General features: G+C 50.2%; 1 long non-coding RNA gene across 1 annotated transcript; it reads left to right on the forward strand.

The window, feature by feature from the left end:
• The first annotated feature begins 1,986 nt into the window (after positions 1-1,986).
• On the forward strand, positions 1,987-10,949 carry LOC135977758 (uncharacterized). Its single transcript, XR_010595205.1, has 3 exons — positions 1,987-2,114; positions 3,579-3,697; positions 10,637-10,949. It is a non-coding gene; the product is annotated as an uncharacterized LOC135977758 (long non-coding RNA).
• The last annotated feature ends 7,704 nt before the right edge of the window (positions 10,950-18,653 follow it).

The following is an 18,653-nucleotide window of genomic DNA, read 5'->3' on the forward strand; positions in this document are numbered from 1 at the left end:
AGAGACCCCTTTGGCTTTGCTTTAGCAAGTCTCCTTCTCGAGGTCTCCCTTTTTAGGACTCAGAGAGTATTAGGGTTCAAGTATGTGAGTGCGAGGAGGAACCTCTTTCGAGTTTCTCCTTTTATTGATTTTACTAGAAAACAGACGTGCCTGTTGAGAAGGTAAGAACTTTGGAGAGGTTTTTAATCTGCTCAGTCTGCAGTCTGATCCATCTGGTGCCAGCTGAATTCTAGGCATGGAAAACACTAGTTCAAGGTGGCAGAATTTTATAGCCCACCTGGGATTTTGTGCCGTAGAATCACTGGGGACATTAGGGTTTGTCCTTTTCGTTTTACCTTTTCCTCCATCCCTCCTTGCTTTCTCTTGTTCCCCTCCCACCACCAGGAGTGGTGTGTGTGTGTGTGTTGCTGGGGGTGCTCTTCACCTCCCCTTGTGGGAAGTTGACACTGCAAGGGCTGTGCCTCTGTGGACATCAGCAACTCCCACTCCCTGCTGCAGGTACTGCTCTGGCTCACTGTAAATGGGGAGCTAGTGGAAGGGGAAATGGAACCCCCTGGCACTCACTAAAAGGGAAAGTGGTGGATTCTCCATCTCTTGATGTCATTGAATGAAGACTAGATGCCTTTCTGGAATGTGTGTGCCCAAAGAGTAACTATTGTACTATACAGGAAGCCTATGATATGCAGGGGCTTAGATTAGATGCTCTAAAGGTCTCTTGTGGCCATAAAGTCTACTAATTTTGGAAACACTGAGTGTAGCATTGGGAGCAGCCTCTGATGTTTTACTGTCTAGCCCACTTGCTTCCTAGAATGAAGACGCATTGAGTGGGGTGATCCACAGAGAGTAGCCCAAACCTTCATAGTGTCAGGCCAGCAGCAGGACATTAGCACTTAAGGGTTTGATTGGTGGCAGTGATATCACAAAGGTCTTTTGCAGGACCTCAGCATATTGGTCAAAGGTGTTAGGGAGGTGGTAACCTCAGAGAGAGATGCTGCCATCAGCGAGGCAGGACAGGGGCGCATGGCCAGGGAAACCTCAGAGACCCCTGTGGCTTTGCTTCAGCAAGTCTCCTTCTCGAGGTTTCTCTTGAGGACTGAGAGAGTGTTAGGATTCACGTATTTGAGTGAGAGCAGGAGCCTCTTTCGAGTTGTCTCCTTTCCTTTTACTGATTTTACTAGAAAACAGACATCCCTGTTTAGAAAGTAAGAGCCTCCTAGAGGTTTTGGAACCTGCTCAGTCTGATCCATCTGGTGCCAGCTGAATTCTAGGCATGGAAAACACTAGTTCAAGGTGGCAGAATTTTAATCCCTCCCTGTGATTTTGTCTGGTAGAATCACTGGGGACATTAGGGTTTGTCCTTTTCGTTTTACCTTTTCCTCCATCCCTCCTTCCTTTCTCTTTATCTCTTACTTCTTTTGTCCTTTCTCTTGTTCCCCTCCCACCACCAGGAGTGGTATATGTGTGTGTGTGTGTGTGTGTGTGTTGCTGGGGGTGCTCTTCACCTCCCCTTGTTGGGAGTTGATCCAAAACTGTATGGTTGAAATAGTGCTTGGACTCCACTGACACTAGATGCTGCCATCGTGTGGTTTAGCATTAGTGTCTGGGATGACTTGGGGCAAGATCTCAACCTCCCCGCAACCCACTTCACTGCTGCCAGAATCCCACCTGCCCCCCCTGCTAGAGCCGCCTCCCTGCCCAACCTGGGTGGGGGTGGAGAAGAGGGTTCTGATAACTTGAGCTGTGGTTTGGAGGTGGAACAGCTGTCAAGGGCACTGAGGGGGAGGTAGCAGGAGCTCACCCTACAAGGACGGGGGTTGGCACTGGAAATTACTAGAAAGGAGAAGACGACTCCATTCTGGGGTTCAGGAGGTGAATTCATCCCTCAGTGGTGGGCAGGTGCTGGGTGTAAATACTGCTGGTTCCAGGTGTCCTTAATTGCCCCAGATTCCTCGGGGCATTTGAGTCTCTGACAGGTTCTCGTTCCCTTGCAGGAGGAGGACGTCTCGGCCAAAGGGATGCACCAGCTCCGCATCATCCGGCACTTACGCCATGTGCCTGAGACACTTCAGGGGCTGTTCCTCTGAGGCCTTAGCAACTCCCTCTCCCTGCTGCAGGTACTGCTCTGGCTCACTGTAAATGGGGAGGTAGTGAAAGGGGAAATGGAGCCCCCTGGCACTCACTAAAAGGGAAAGTGGTGGATTCTCCAACTCTTGATGTCATTGATTGAAGACTAGATGCCTTTCTGGAACGTGTGTGCCCAAAAAGTAACTATTGTACTATACAGGAAGCCTATGATATGGAGGGGCTTAGATGAGATGCTGTAAAGGTCTCTTCTGGCCAGAAAGTCTGCTACTTTTGGAAACACTGAGTGTAGTATTGGGAGCAGCCTCTGATGTTTTACTGTGTAGCTAGCTTGCTTCCTAGAATGAAGACGAATTTTGTGGTGTGATCCACAGAGCATAGCTCAAACCTTCGAAGTGTCAGGCCAGCAGCAGGACATGAGCACTTTAGGGTTTGGTTGGGTGTGGCAGTGATATCACAAAGGCTTTTTCAAGGTCCTCAGCGTACTGGTCAAAGGTGTTAGGGAGGTGGTGACCTCAGAGAGAGATGCTGTCTTCAGCCAGGGAGGACAGGGGCTTACGACCAGGGAAACCTCAGAGACCCCTGTGGCTTTGCTTCAGCAAGTCTCCTTCTCAAAGTTTCTTTTTGAGGACTGAGAGAGTGTTAGGGTTGACGTATGTGAGTGCGAGCAGGAGCCTCTTTGGAGTTTTCTCCTTTCCTTTTACTGATTTTACTTGAAAATTAGAAGGTAAGAGCCTCCAAGAGGTTTTGGAACCTGCTCAGTCTGATCCATCTGGTGCCAGCTGAATTCTCGGCATGGAAAACAGTAGTTTAAGGTGGCAGAATTTTATTCCCTCCCTGGAATTTTGTCCCGTAGAATCACTGGGGACACTAGGGTTTGTCCTTTTCATTTTACCTTTTCCTCCATCCCTCCTTCCTTTCTCTTCATCTCTTACTTCTTTTGTCCTTTCTCTTGTTCCCCTCCCAACTCCAGGAGTGGTGTGTGTGTTGCTGGGGGTGCTCTTCACCTCCCCTTGTGGGAAATTGATCCAAAACTGTCGGGTTCAAATAGTGCTTGGACTCCACTGACACTAGATGCTGCCATCCTGTGGCTTAGCATTAGTGTCTGGGATGACTTGGGGCAAGATCTCAACCTCCCCGCAACCCACTTCACTGCTGGCAGAATCCCTCCTGCCCCCCCTGCTAGGGCCGCCTCCCTGCGCAACCTGGGTTGGGGTGGAGAAGAGGGTTCTGATAAGTTGAGCTGTGGTTTGGAGGTAGAACAGCTGTCAAGGGTACTGAGGGGGAGGTAGCAGGAGCTCACCCTACAAGGTGGTGGGTTGGCACTGGAGGTTACTAGAAAGGACAAGAAGACTCCATTCTGGGGTTCAGGAGGTGAATTCATCCCTCAGTGGTGGGCAGGTAGTCAGTTTAAATACTGCTGGTTCCAGGTGCCCTTAATTCCCCCTGATTCCTCGGGGCGTTTGAGTCTCTGACAGGTTCTCGTTCCCTTGCAGGAGGAGGACGTCACGGCCAAAGTGATGCACCCGCATCATCCGCCACTTGCGCCAGGTGCCTGAGACACTGCAGGGGCTGCGCCTCTGAGGCCTTCAGCAACTCCCGCTCCCTGCTGCAGGTACTGCTCTGTCTCCCTGTAAATGGGGAGGTAGTGGAAGGGGAAATGGAGCCCCCTGGCACTCACTAAAAGGGAAAGTGGTGGATTCTCCATCTCTTGATGTCATTGAATGAAGACTAGATGCCTTTCTGGAATGTGTGTGCCCAAAAAGTAACTATTGTACTATACAGGAGGCCTATGATATGCAGGGGGTTAGATGAGATGCTCTAAAGGTCTCTTCTGGCCATAAAGTCTACTAATTTTGGAAACACTGAGTTTAGTATTCAGAGCAGCCTCTGATGTTTTACCGTGTAGCCGGCTTGCTTCCTAGAATGAAGACGCATTGAGTGGGGTGATCTGTAGAGAGTAGCTCAAACCTTCAAAGTGTCTGTTCAGCAGCAGGTGATTAGCACTTCACGGGATGGGTGGGTGTGGCAGTGACATCACAAAGGCCTTTTGCAGGACCTCAGCCTATTGGTCAAAGGTGTTAGGGAGGTGGTGACCTCAGAGAGAGATGCTGACATCAGCCAGGCAGGACAGGGGCGCAGGACCAGGGAAACCTCAGAGACCCCTGTGGCTTTGCTTCAGCAAGTCTCCTTCTCGAGGTCTCTCTTTGAGGCCTAAGAGAATATTAGGGTTCACGTATTTGAGTGCGAGCAGGAGCCTCTTTCGAGTTTTCTCCTTTCCTTTTACTGATTTTACTAGAAAACAGACGTCCCAGGCCCCCTGAATCCTCTGGGCGGCCCTGAACTTACCTTGGTGTCTTGTGGCTCTGCTCCTCCCTGAAACAAGGAGAAAGTGAGCGATGAGAACTCCCCTGAACATAGACACTCTGAATAGTATGCACTTTCAGTCTATATTAGGAATTAATGAGATTTACAAAATTTGGGCAGGATCGCGGTACAAACAAACAAGCAGAAATGAATAGACAGTAAATTACCTGGGAGCTTCTACTCTAACACTCAAATAAAGTCCTTAAAAATATGTTTCAGTCAATCTCTATTCAGAGCCTTCTCAAATTTAAATAGTGGGAGTTGGGTACCGAAGTGTCCCTTGTTCCCATGAAAATCCTTCCCTTCAAAGCATCTCAAACTGACAACTCTGTTAACTTTGTGTCAGGTTTAATATTAGAAAAAACACACACTAGACGAATGTGTTATATAAATATTAAACCAAACCAAACCACTAAATATCTGAAATTTCAACTAAATTTCCAATCCTATCCTTCCCCCAGCTGGTACATTCCTGACCCCTAATATGAACACGTATGGGTATGTTATAAATATTACAAGTCAAGAACATTCTCACAGTATGTAACACACACAGCTGCTTTCGACAGAACCCCCAACCTCAACACCTAACAAGAGGCAAGATAAATAAAAATCAGATAAACTGTATGGGTTTTATCTTGACCTGCATTCTGATTACCAAGAATCTTCACTCCCCAGGAATGAAGATTATTTAGATAGAATCAATAATACAGAATACGCCATATAAAGCAATTCAGAATCACCATTTACCCTGACTCAATACTTTAAGGAGAAGAACACTCTGATGGCTTGGATACCATCTGCCAAGACATTGTATCTTATCGGATTCAGTGTTGTTGAAAGCTATGACACTGATAGAAATAGAGCAGACATTTGTCTGACACTTCATCGAGAGGCCTTCGGGAGCCACTGAAGGAAGATCAGTCAATAGGCAGACAAATGTAACTGGGGCCGAGCTGTGCACCCAGCAGGCCAAACATGGTTCCCCACACACCTGGAAATGTGAGTTACGGGGAGGCAATGCGGGGTAATCACGATGGACAAGGAAGCTTTCCTCACCAAGTGAATGATGGACATCGTACTGGAAAAGGGGGAGGGAGGGATGCTGATGCTCTGTGTAATTCAAAACTGAGTAGGCTAATGTACATTCATGCCTGGCAATAACTGAGGGAACATTGTTAGGGGGCTTATTCCTTCACCCTCTCACTTCCCTGGTCCTTCTTGCATGAACAGAGAGTAACAATACCCAAAGTCCAAAGGTGCAAACAATTCGATGAACTTCCAGGAAGCATGATTCCAGTTTCCTTCTCAATCCAAGATACGCAACTTCAGCTACGTGAATAGCATAGCTGAAGTCGAAGTATCTTGGATCGAATTACCTGGGGTCCAGACAGCGCGGGATCGGTGGCCGTGGCTCCCCCGTCAACTGCACTACCGCCGCTCACTCTGGTGGAGTTCCGGAGTCGACGGTGTGCACGTTCGGGGATCGATATATCGATCCCAGATAAATCGATTGCTACCCGCCGATACGGCGCGTAGTGAAGACGTACCCTAGTGTCCCCCTTCCCAGCTCTGACACCACAGAGCCTTGCCTGTGTCCCTGTTCCTGTTCCCATTCCCTGTTCCCATTCCTGCCCTTAGCAAAACATGATCCCAATTCCCCCACCCACAGTCTCTGTTCCCATTCCCCCCTTACTTCCTGATTGACTGCAGACTATATAGTAAAACTTGAGTTCTGCTTAGCTAGGGTTACCATATTTCAGCAAGCAAAACAGAGGACGGGAGGAGCCCCGCCCCTGCCCCTCCCACTTCCCACCCCCCAGAACCCTCAACCCTCCCCCCGTTCCTTGTCCCCTGACTGCCCCCTCCTGGGACCCCTGCCCCTAACTGCCCCCCAGGACTCCACCCCCTATCTAAGCCTCCCTGCCTCTTGTCCCCTGACTGCCCCAACCCTTATCCACACCCCCACCCCCAGACAGACCCCTGGGACTCCCACGCCCCATCCAACCACTCCCCACCCCCTGACAGCCCCCCCCAGAACTCCCAACCCATCTAAACCCCTCTGCTCCCTGTCCCCTGACTGCTCCGATCCCTCTCCCCACTCCTGCTCCCTGACAGCTCCCCCCCAGAACTCCCAACCCCCCACCCCTCCCGCTCCTTGTCCCCTGACTGCCCCCTCCTGGGACCCCTGCTCCTAACTGCCCTCCAGAACCCCACCTCCTACCTAAGCCTCCCTGTTCCTTATCCCCTAACTGCTCCTTCCTAAGACCCCCCCCCCAACTGCCCCCCAGGACCCTACCCCCTACCTGTACCCTGACTGCCCAAAACTTTCTCCACTCCCCCCAAAAAGCCCCCCCCGAACTCCCGACCCCCCCCGTTTCTTGACTGCCCCCTCCAGAACCTCCCTGCCCCTTCTCCTGCCCCCCTGGCCCCCTTACCCTGCTGCTCAGAACAGGGTGTTGGGCTCTGCGCGAGCCGGAGATGTGGCTGCGCTCCCCAGCACAACACACAACACGGTCCCTGGCCCTGCACAGTGCTGCTGGAGCCGGGCGCGGGGCTGCCGGGGAGGAGCTGCCGGCTCAGAATGCAGGGAGGGAGGGAGGAGGAGGAGCTCCTCTACAGCTGCTCCGGAGTCCAGCCCGTGACTTTCCTGCAGCCCTCCCAGCCGCTCGCTCTGCTCTGCCGGGGGGGGGGAGAGGGGGGGGGGGAAATCCCGGACATTTTGAGTGATTTACAAATTCCCCCCGGACGCTATTTTTAGCACAAAAAGGAGGACATGTCCGGGTAAATCCGGACGAATGGTAACCCTAGCCGACCCAGGCTGGAGACGCGCCTCCTCCCCCCACACCCTCCTTACCTGCTTCAGGCTTCCCGTGAATCAAATATTCGTGGGAAGCAGGGGAGGGGGCGGAGTTGGGGCGGGGACTTTGGGGAAGGGGCAGAGTTGGGGCGGGGGGGCATGGGCGGGGCCCCGTGGAGTGTCCTCCTTTTGGAGGCTCAAAATATGGTAACCCTAGGGTCGGCCCGCCCAGCACTGCCAGTCCCCGGCCCGGCACCCAGCCGAGCACCTCCGGCCCGCCCAGCACTGCCGGTCCCCGGCCGAGCACCTCCGGCCCGCCCAGCACTGCCGGCCCCCGGCCGAGCACCCCCGGCCCAGCCTCGCCGACCGCCGGCCCCCAAGCCCCCGGCCCGGCCGACCTCCGTCCCCCAAGCCCCCGGCCCGGCCCGGCCGACCTCTGTCCCCCGAGCCCCCGAGCCGCCGGCCCCCGAGCCCCCGGCCCGGCACCGCTGACCGCCGGCCGCCGGCCCGCATGTCCCGATTTTCCCAGACATGTCCGGCTTTTGGGGATTTCCCCCCGGACGGGGATTTGGAGCCCAAAAAGCCGGACATGTCCGGGAAAATCCAGACGTATGGTAACCCTACTCTATGCACGGTAAGAGAAGGGACAAAGGAAGCAGCCATTAAACAGAAGACTAGATCCTGGATGAAATTTGGCCAGTAAGACTGTTGAGAGCTTTGCTTTGAATGTAACACAATTTGTTAAGTTAGGCGCCAATTGTGTTTTATCGTCATTTTTCTTCTAACCATTTTGGACGTTTATGCCTCCTTACTTGTATTCACTTAAAATCACTCTCTTTGTAGTTAATAAACTTGTTTAATTGTTATATCTAATCGAGTGTGATTAAATTGAAGTGTCTGGGAAACTCAATTTGGTGTAACAAATTGTGCATATTATTTCTTTTAAAGAAATATGGACTTTTTATGAATTTGTCTTGTGCAGAGAGGGCTTGGCATTACAGGACAGATATTGCTGGGGGAACACCCTGAAATATAACCAAGGTGTGGCTGGCTGGTAGGATTGCCAAATTTCTAATCACACAAAACAGAACACCTCTGCCCTGTCCTCTCTCTTCTTCGAGGCCCCGCCTATGCCCTGCTCCTTCTCCGAGGCCCCGCCTCTGCTTGCTTCATGCCCCTCTCCAATCGTTGCTCACTCTTCTTCACCCTCATTCACTTTCACCGGGCTGGGGCAGAGGATTGGAGGGGGAGGCGAGGACTCTGGCCTGGGGGGTGCAGGCTCTGGGGTGGGGCCAGGGATGAGGGGTGCGGGGTTCCAGCTGCAGTTACTGCAGCTGCGAGGAAGCAGCTGCCAAGACCCTGCAGCCTCTGGGCACATGGGTGGTCCTGCAGCTCTACACATTGGTCACTGTACCCTCTACACATTGGAGCACTTAGGGGCCACAGGGACTTAGTGGCCACTTCTAGGAGCCACGTGGCGCTGGGGCAGGCAAGGAGCCTGCCTTAGTCCCAAGCCCCTGCTGCACCGCCGACTGGACTTTTAACAGTCCACCAGAGCCACCAGGGGCCCTTTTCGACCAGGCGTTCTGGTGGAAAACTGGCTGCCTGGCAACCCTACTGGCTGGCTGCTGCACAGACACAGACGTAGCTGGGAGGGACTTGCATGCTGGAGGCTGTTTGTGAGCAGTCCTGACTGGTGCGTACAGCAGCAAAGCAGTGAAAAGGGAACCCCAGGTTAGGGGGAAAGGGTGACCCAGCTACGCACTAGTCTAGATTGTCCCCTGGGTATGTCACACCTGCCTTCTGCAGGGTTTTGTGACTCACAGTCTAAGGCGTCAGTCTCTCCCCCATTTGTTGTGCAGGAGCTCAGGCGCCTAACTCAGGCTTTGTGAATCCCAGTGATTTTTCTAGGTGCCTAGAAGTGAAGTGTTGTGACGCTCAGCATCACTGTGCCTAACTCCTGTTGTGTATTCAGACCGTCGGGCCAACGTCCCTTTGTGGAGCTGGGCCTAATCTCATTTTGTAATGGCAGCACAATATCATAATCTTGTGCTTAGAGTTTAGACATGGAGCCCTGGGTGAACTTGATTTTCTCTGTGAACTGCTGCATGTGAATCAGATTAAAGCAAAGTGGCAGCACATCACAAGTCAAATCAGCTTTAAGGAAACCCACGAAACCAAAAGAAGGGGTTACTCTCCTGTGCAGTAACTGTAGTTCTTCTAGAGGGTGTGTCCCTAGGGGTGCACCACACTGGGCCTGCGTGTGCCCCTTGTGCCCTGCATCTAGGCCAGTGGCTCTCAAACTTTTGTACTGGTGACCCCTTTCACATAGCAAGCTTCTGAGTGCGACCCCCTCCCCTATAAATTAAAAAATTTTTTTTTTAAATTAACCATTATAAATGCTGGAGGCAAACCGGGATTTGGGGTGGAGGTTGACAGCTCACGACCTCCCATGTAATAACCTCGCGACTCCCTGAGGGGTCCTGACCCCAGTTTGAGAACCCCTGGTCTAGGCCATATCAGGCTGCATGGCCAAACAGTCCGCTGAGTTCCTTCTGCACCACCAAGTCTGAGCAGAAACTCTGAAGCAGAGGGGAGGCGGACGGGTAGTGGGGCATCCAGAGGGGGACACATCTCAAAGAACTACAGTTACTACACAGGGGGAGTAACCCCTTTTTCTTCTTCAAGTCCTATCCCTACTACCGCTCAGGGTGATTTCTGAGCAGTATCCCCAGTAGGAGGAAGAAGCTTTGGAATGGAGTCCAGAACAGAAGAGAAAATTGCGTTGCTGACTGCAGCATCAGACCTGGAGACATCGACTAATGCATAGTGTCTAGCGAAAATATCTACTGAAGACCACATATCGGTCCTGCAGCTGTCTGAAATGGGCACATTTTAAAGTAGATCTATAGATGTAGACTGTGATCTGGTTGAATGTGCCAAAATACTGATAGGGAGTGTAATGGCGACAGCTTGGTATCAAGTTGTGATTCAAAAGTCTCTGGATGGAAATGACAAATCCCTTAAATCTATCTGCAATCAAAATGAATAGTCTATTGGATTTGTGAACTGGTTTAGTTCTGTCGAGGTAGAAGGCTTCTGCCCTCCTGACATCTGGAGTGTGGAGAACTGTCTCCTGGTGGGAAGTATGTGGTTTTGGGAAGAAAACTGGCAGCTATATGGTCTGATTCAGGTGAAAATTGGAAGTCACGTTAGGGAGAAAGCTGGGATGCAGTCGGAAGGAGACCTTCTCCTTGTGAAACATTGAAAGGGGGTGTGGGGAGGGGCTGCCATGAATGCACCAATCTCGCTGACTCTGTGAGCTGAGGTATAAGTATGAAAGGGATTTTTGAGCCATTGGTGATCCACTGAATCTCTGTTTGTTTGCAGGAGTGTAGATGCCCAAAGTGCATAATATGGTCCTGGAATCTTTAAGGGGATTTAATGACTTGTCAGTGTTCTCTGCAAACAACTTTCATCTGCCAAATTGAAGAGCCTCAACTGTATTCTGAATTTCCCTGGGGAAGCCAGACAATATCAGCCAGGAAGCCCGGCACAGAACTGCCGCCACAGAGATGCAGTGTCTGTATCATCAAGAGCTGCCTGCAAAGACATTCTTGCCAACAACTGACCCTCAGCAACAATTGCCTGGAATTGTTCTCTTTGATCCGAGTGAAGGCATTCAATAAATGACTCAAATTATGTATAGTTGGTAAAGTATTTGGCCATAAATGCTGGGTAATTTGCATAGAGGAATTGCAGCATAGCTGATGAATAGGCCTTCCAGCCTAGTGGGGTCCAGATGCTTTTGGTCTCTGTCATATGGGGTGGATTTGTAATGGTGTTCACCACATCAACAAAGAGAGGTTGGAAAACAGCAATTCAGAGTCCTTGGAGGGGACATAGTATTATTTGTTAGCCCTCCTACAAGTGGGTGTCACCGTAGCTGGGATTTGCCAGATGGTTCTAGTGGGTTCCCATAGAGCCTCATTAATGGGAAAGGTGACTCCTGATGGCGTCACAGAGTGCAGAATATCCAGCAGCTTGTGTTGGAGTTCTCCAAGATCTTCCAGTGGTATCTGCAGATTCTGGCACTGGCTTAATGTGGTCCTGGAACTGGCAAAAATCATGAACTAGCAGAAAGGCATCAGGGCCTCATCTGGGAAGGAGGTCTGAGATGTGGCTTCTTTGTCTGCCCTGGACTGCTGTTCCTGAAATGTTTCCTCTTGCTGCTGGGGAGGGGAAGTTTGGGTCTCCCTGTCATCCCAATGGGATGGGGCTGGGACCTAGAGAACTGCTGACAATAGGCAGTATAGGGATTCCAATATGTCCCTTGAGGCCATTACTGGGAAGGGGGTAGCATCCGGAGCTGCTCCCACCAGGATCGATGAGGTCCCAAAACATCTCCCCTGCCCCTTCGGGAAAGGGGTGTGTGTGTGTGAGGATGCTTTGGAGAACCTTGCACAAAAAGAGAGGAGGTAGAGGGAAGGTCATCTGGAGCAGCCCCCAGAGAATGGGACTGGCGGGACAATGGCACCGGGGAGGCAAAGGGATCTGGAGATGGGGGATTCTCGATACCGAAAGGTGCTCTGTGGCTGCTACCAACAGAGACTGAGGTTCAGCACTCATCACCAATTCCTTTTGTAGTCTGACGTCCTGAGGTACCGAGAGCTTTTGTGGTACCGAGAGGTGTCTGTCCTTTTCTGATGGCAATGGAGTCCTGGGGTGCCACGGGGCTGGTGCAGATGAGGTTGAAGGCTTTCATGGTACCTCAGCAGTTGGTAAGGATATTGAGAGTGGAGTCTGAGATGACAGTACTGCTCCTTCTTGTTTGGTGCTACCAGGGTCTTCCCAGAGCTCTGGTTGGACTTAGAATCGTGGCATTTTCCCATGTCCACCATATTGGAGGAGCCTCTTCCACCTTGAGGAAAACCTCTCAGAGGCTGTAGATCTGGCTGGAGTGAATTCTTTTTGTGGAGGAACCCCTGGGAAGGGCACTAGATTTGCTCTTCTGGGAGACTTCAGAGGAAGGCTCTGAGAATTTCTCCTTCCCAGAAGAATGCTGAGCTGAGGTGGAAGGGCCCTATTTGCCCCTGGTAACTGACGTCCAGGGGTTTCCTGACCTGACTCAGGAGCAGGCTGGAGGGAATTCTCCATCATAAGGTGTCAAAGTTTGACTGCCTGGTTCTTCCCAGCCCTATAGTTCAGGCCTAGGCATACATTGCACTTCTGCAGCATGTATGATTCACCCAGGCATCTTTACAAGAGAGGCAGCATTTGAGCTGAATGAAGCGGACATGCCCCTTACAGGGGAGTCTGTGATGGATCCCGCACTTTCTCTTCTTGTGAGGGTGTTCAGGGCGCCATTTCTCGCCCCGATCTGGGGTATTAACTGTCCCACTAGTATCCCAGAAAAGGGAGTGGAGAGGGAGGGACCCCAGCCCGACCTCTACTCCGGGTCCCAGCCCAGGGGCCCTTGGTATAGTGGCAAACCACTTGAACTAGTGATTCCTTCCCCTGGGCTACTTTCCTCTCTGGCCCTTCAGCTTGTGGAGCTTCCTGCCCTCTCTCTGCTTGGGCTAAGTTTCTCCCAACCCCTTGTGTCTGTGGAGTTCCTCTGCTCGGTACAAGCTGGGTTTCCCTTTACCAAGGGTCTTGGGCTTCTGGCCCGCCACTGCACTTTTCCAAACTCTCCTCTGCTTCCCTCCAAACTGCTCTCCTTCAAACTGCTCTCTGCTCCAACAACAAAGCACTCTGCTTCAGTTCCTCCAACTGTCTGATTGAAGCAGGGGGGTTTTTATCAGGTGACTGGCTTCAGGTGCTCTAATTGGTCTAATTGGCTTCAGGTGCACTAATTAAACTGTAGCAGCGTCTCTTCCCTCTACAGGAAATATGGTTCTCAACATCCTGGGGCTTCCATATAGCCCATCTATCACTCTCCTGCTGCCATCTGGCCATGCTGTATCACAATATATATACCTTTATTTTCTATCAAATGGAGAACAAATACCTAACAAACTGACTAATAAAAAGATACAAGCTACTGTGGTAGATCAGAAGCAGATATACTTGGGGGATGGTTTGCACGCGCAACCTGATATTGCCTTGTCAAGGCTGATTCCCCATTCCGGCACTTTGAGTGCAGAGGGTGGGGGCCCGCAAGGATTTTAAAAGTTAATACTGGCCACTCCAGGCTTCTAAACTCCCAAGGTTACAGTTTCTCTCTGACCTTGGCTTGGTAAACACTGCCATCAACCAAATGCAAAACCCTTTTTGGAACCCAAGAAGACACCCTTGGGAATTCCTTCTGGTGAGGTACCCTCAAGCCCTTTCACCTCCGCCCCCTTTGGGGAAGAGCTGAGAAAGAAAACAATGGAAATTAGCTGTTGCCACCAGTTAATTAAACATGTGCACAAATCTCTTAGGACACCAAAAATCCAATCATGTGCTATACAACAGCGCTTCTGGGATTATCCGTTTCAGTCTAACATCTCTTTCTAACTTCTTCAGACTCACTCTTTTCAGCCGCCTCTATGAATTTCTCTTTTCTAAAGTCTTTGTAGTCTTCTTTGATCTTCACACAAATTCCTTTGCACAGTGTTCTGTATTCTTTGCCCATTTTTCCTTCTAATTTCATGCGCACCGTCCTTGCCATCAGATTCACAATTTCCTCACTGATCCTCTGCTTGCATCCCAACATTTTCAATGCTTTTCCCTTCTTAGCTGCTGAGATTAGCTGTGAGATAAACTATTCAGAGGCCTCATCGATGTCCTTGTTGACCTTTATACTCAAGGTTCATTTCACTCACTTCCTGTACAAATGCCTCTTCGTTGAAGTGCCATTTTTGCTTCAGTTTCTGGCTATCTCTCAACTTCATAGACATTGTCAACACATATTTTGAGCGGAACATATTTTGAGCGGGCTGATCCTGTGAAAATGATTCGTTCTCGTATTGTCGCTACATCATTAAAGATTCTTCTGGTATCCGTCTTTATATAATCAATCTGATTCAGTGCGACTCCATCCAGATGTTTCCTTGTCCACTGCCGACAAGGTTCTTTTTCAAATATTGTGTTCATTATGTGGAGATGGTTTGCCTCTCCGAATGCAACCAGACAATCATTTCTTACACCTTTACTGAATTTTCTCACATACTTTTCTTTTTCAATCTTTTTTCCACTTACTATTGCATTGAAGTCCCCTTGGATAATTGTGTAGGTGGATCTTTTCTGCATTACCTCCTCCAGCTCTTCGTAGATATGGTCCATTTCTTCATCTTCCTCTTGCTGCGTGGGAGCATACACCTGAATAATTTGAATCGTTCTCCTTCATTTTATCTGAAGCGTGAGACCTGCTATTTGGGGTGACACGATGTTGCCGCTAACTATCCTTGGAACTGTTTCTTTCCTGACAATGACTCCTACACCGCCAATCCTTGCTCTATTGTCAAGTGATCTTCCTAGGAATACTTGCTCTCAGCTTTTCCATTGTGCAATGAGGTCTTTTATTCTTGTGTCAGAGGGGTAGCCGTGTTAGTCTGGATCTGTAAAAAGCAACAAAGAGTCTTGTGGCACCTTAAAGACTAACAGATGTAGTGGAGCATAAGCTTTTGTGGGTGAATGCCCACTTCATCAGATGCATGTCTTTTATTCTTGTTTCACATAACCCTATGACCTCGGCTTTTATTGATTTTCTGACTTCAATGTAAATGTCGATATATGAATCGGATGACAGTGTTCTTGTGTTGTGACTTGCAACAAATAGTTAGACTAGCCTCTGTTTTTCGTCCTGTGTTATCCCAGGTCAGGCTGACGCATGAGTCTGAGCTGTTTTCCAGTTTATTCTGCATTGTGTGGCTTGTTTGGCAGGAGAATCTTGCAGCAGTGCATTCGGGGTGCCAACCCTTGTGTCCTGTAGCTGCGGTACCCCCTCCACTTTGGCCAGGTTGCCCTAGCTTAATAGAGGTATGGTCAGACTACCTACTACCCTGGAGGCTAGCTCAACACCATCTCAGCTTGGTAAGACCTGCCACAGCATATGCTCTGCCATACTTCAAACCCCTTTCACCCTCACACCAATGCTGAAGTAGGGAGGCAGGATTTTGGGGGGGGGGCCTCATGCCCTTCCCAAATGGGAGAGTTTAATTCTCAGCACTCTACATTCAGCATTTTCTGCTTTGCTGTCAAGAGGACCCCTGCCCCCAACACAGACAGACAAACTTAACGGTGCCCCCTTCAATCCCTGCCCTCAGTGGTCCCTCAGGGAGATTGCATTACTTTACCCTCCCTCCACCTCTGCCAACCAGCATCAAGTATCTCCCAGCTCAATGGTGCTACTCAGGCACCGCCAGGGTCCATGGGATGTTATGAATGGGAGCACTGATCTGGAGCTCAGTAAGGCACAGAGACAAGGGCAGTTAGGTGGAGGAGCTGTGAGGTGCTGCCATATTCCCAGTTCCTATTGCCATCCTCACAGGGGCAGAATCGCTACTGGTCCCCCAGAATAGCTGTGTCTCATTTATGATGATAAACAGATATCTGCCTACACTATCCGCAAATCCTGAACCAGCAATCACAGTCCTCGGTAAACACCCACATCAGGAATGTGACAGAGCAATGAATATATGAGAGCAGGTGAGGGACTGAGATGTGGCACATTGAACAAACGGGAAATTGATGGAGAATACTTAGAAAATCGTGACAGTGACGCCACCTGCCAGTCCCAACCTTTTCCCAGCTGGTACAATCCTGTCCCAGCTGGGGACACATGTGGGTATGTTATAAATACTGCAGTAAGGAACATCCTCACAGTATGTAAGACACACGCCGCTGCTTTCACCAAACGCCAACCTCCTCCCCTGAGAAGAACCGACGTTCATCCAGAGCCAAAGGAATAAACTTGAAGGATGTTTTGCCCCTACCACAAAAGGAGATTGGATCTGACCTGGGTTTGGTGGTGTTGAAAACTGTTAGACAAGTGGGGAAATGCTTGGCCTAGACTGGGAGAGACTGGCCAGTTGTCTCACAGTTCATGGAAAGGCCTTCAAGGGCCCTAGTGCAGAGAGCCTTTAACAGGCAATAAATGTCATTGGGGCCCAGGGTGCGTATCATTCCTGGATCCCCACACGGGATGACAGACACCTGGAAATGTGAGTTACAGGAGATGGACTGGGAACAGTCACAGTCTAGACAGGGGAGTGCTCTGAAACAGACTGAACGATGGACCACCCCTTCATATGGGAAGAGGGAGGGATTCATTCTCTTCTGAACAGAGTGTAGCTGTGCAAATATTGTCTGGATGCCTTGAGTAACTCCATGGTCAATAGGCTAATGCAGATTCACTCCTGGCCAGAACTCAGAGGCATCCCAAACAAAGAGTGTAGAGACAGGGCCCTAGCCCAGAGAACTGGCTCAACTGCCAGTCCCTCAGAGAACTGACACAAGCTACTGAATCTCTTGGAGGCTTACGCTGAAGGCGCGAAGCTCTGAGATGAGGGCAGCTGTAATCCAGTATCTCCAAAGATGGGCTTTTATTCTTCAGCTTTCACCTCATTATCTAGTCCTCCTGGCCTCATTAGGCTGCTGTAGTGACTCTCCAGACTGAAGGTGTGTGAAGCACTTGGAGCTTCCTGTAATAATCTATGAATACTTAAGGCCCTTCGGTTTTAGTTTTTCAAATTTTTTTTAATTGCCTGGGTTTTACAAAAGCTGTTATTCAGTTTTTACTATTTTCATCCAATTTTTGGACCTCTCCAGTATATGAAAATACAGATTATGTTAAGAACAGCCAATACATTATATTAGATAAATGTGTTTATGTCAATAACAAATTAGCCTAAATGGAAAGGTGATGCTGTCTGTTAAAATAAGGCAATGTAGTGGAAGATCTACACACACACACGCATCCACATATGTAAGCAGGGTCTGAATGAATTCCCGACAGCTAGCTGGGAGTGGGAGAGAGTTCAGGAAAAAACTGTTTACATGAACACACCTAGGCTATGGCTACACTGGCGCTTTACAGCGCTGCAACTTTCTCGCTCAGGGGTGTGAAAAAACACCCCCCTGAGTGCAGCAAGTTACAGCGCTGTAAAATGCCAGTGTAAACAGTGCCCCATCACTGGGAGCCGCGCTCCCAGCGCTGTAAACTAATCCCCTTGGGGAGGTGGAGTACCTGCAGCGGTGGGAGAGCTCTCTCCCAGTGCTGGCGCCGCGACCACACTCGCACTTCAAAGCGCTGCCCTGGGAGCGCTCCTGCAGCAGCGCCTTGGAGTTTCGAGTGTAGCCATGCCCCTACTCTGCCTAGATATACAGCAGATGGAGCTGTGTTGCTCAAATAAATCAACTTTGGCTGGTGCTGGGTTACAAATCACTCTAGTACTGAATGAAGGAGTAGTGAAATATTGTTTCAATGATGTCATTATTGTAGGAACAACGGGGAGCAGAACTGTGCTTAACCTGTCCCAAATGAGGGGGGTCACCATCAGCTGACCAGCTTGTTAAGCCAGGGCCTGGAATGCCAGAGGCCTATGAAAGTAAGGGGGGACAGATGTACCAATCAGGAAGTGTGGAGTCTTCTTAAGGGTCTCTGGTCTGGTTTAACCTGTTCCTCCCCACTGTTCAAAGAGAGAGCTAAATAGACTTCATTAGGAGCCCCTTCGTTATTTTAAAATCTCAGTTGGAGCTGAAATCAGTTGTGGTTGGGCAGTGTCTCTGCCCACCCTGCTAAGAGCTAAAAATCACTGAGAGCTAAAATTGCTTGTGGTGGGACCGTGTTTGTGCCCAGAGCTGAAAATCACTAAGAGACTGACCTGCAGACGTCACAGCATGAGAGGCAGGTGGCAGTAGAAGGTGACTGACAGTCAGCTGGCGAGGTGGCAATTGGCAGAGCCCGGAGGTGAGGCGCAGTGACGAAGAAGAGCGGGGCACCAATCGGCTGTCAATGCAGCTGGCAAAGAGGAGCGGCACGCAAGTGCTCGGGCAACAGAGCGAGTAATGTGCCTCTTTTACCCGCACCCTCCACCCAGGGTGGGAGGTGAATTCTGCAGATGCACCTCTGGACTCTGGGTCTGCACTGTAAGGCCTGGTCCACATTGGGGGACGGGGGGTCGATCTAAGATACGGAACTTCAGCTACGAGAATAGTGTAGCTGAAGTCGACATATCCTAGATCAACTTAGAATTACTTCGCGTCCTTGCGGCGCGGGATCGATGGCCGCGGCTCCCCCGTCGACTTTGCTTCCGCCTCTCGCCAAGCTGGAGTTCAGCAGTCGACGGGAGAACAATCAGGGATCAATTTATCATGTCTATACTACACACGATAAATCAATCCCCGATACATCGATTGCTACCCGCTGAGCCGGCGGGTAGTGTGGTGTGCAGAAAAGGGACGGACACGTGAAAGGGAC

The sequence above is a fragment of the Chrysemys picta genome, unplaced genomic scaffold (genome assembly GCF_011386835.1).
Source record: "Chrysemys picta bellii isolate R12L10 unplaced genomic scaffold, ASM1138683v2 scaf29, whole genome shotgun sequence".
NCBI lineage: Eukaryota > Metazoa > Chordata > Testudines > Emydidae > Chrysemys > Chrysemys picta.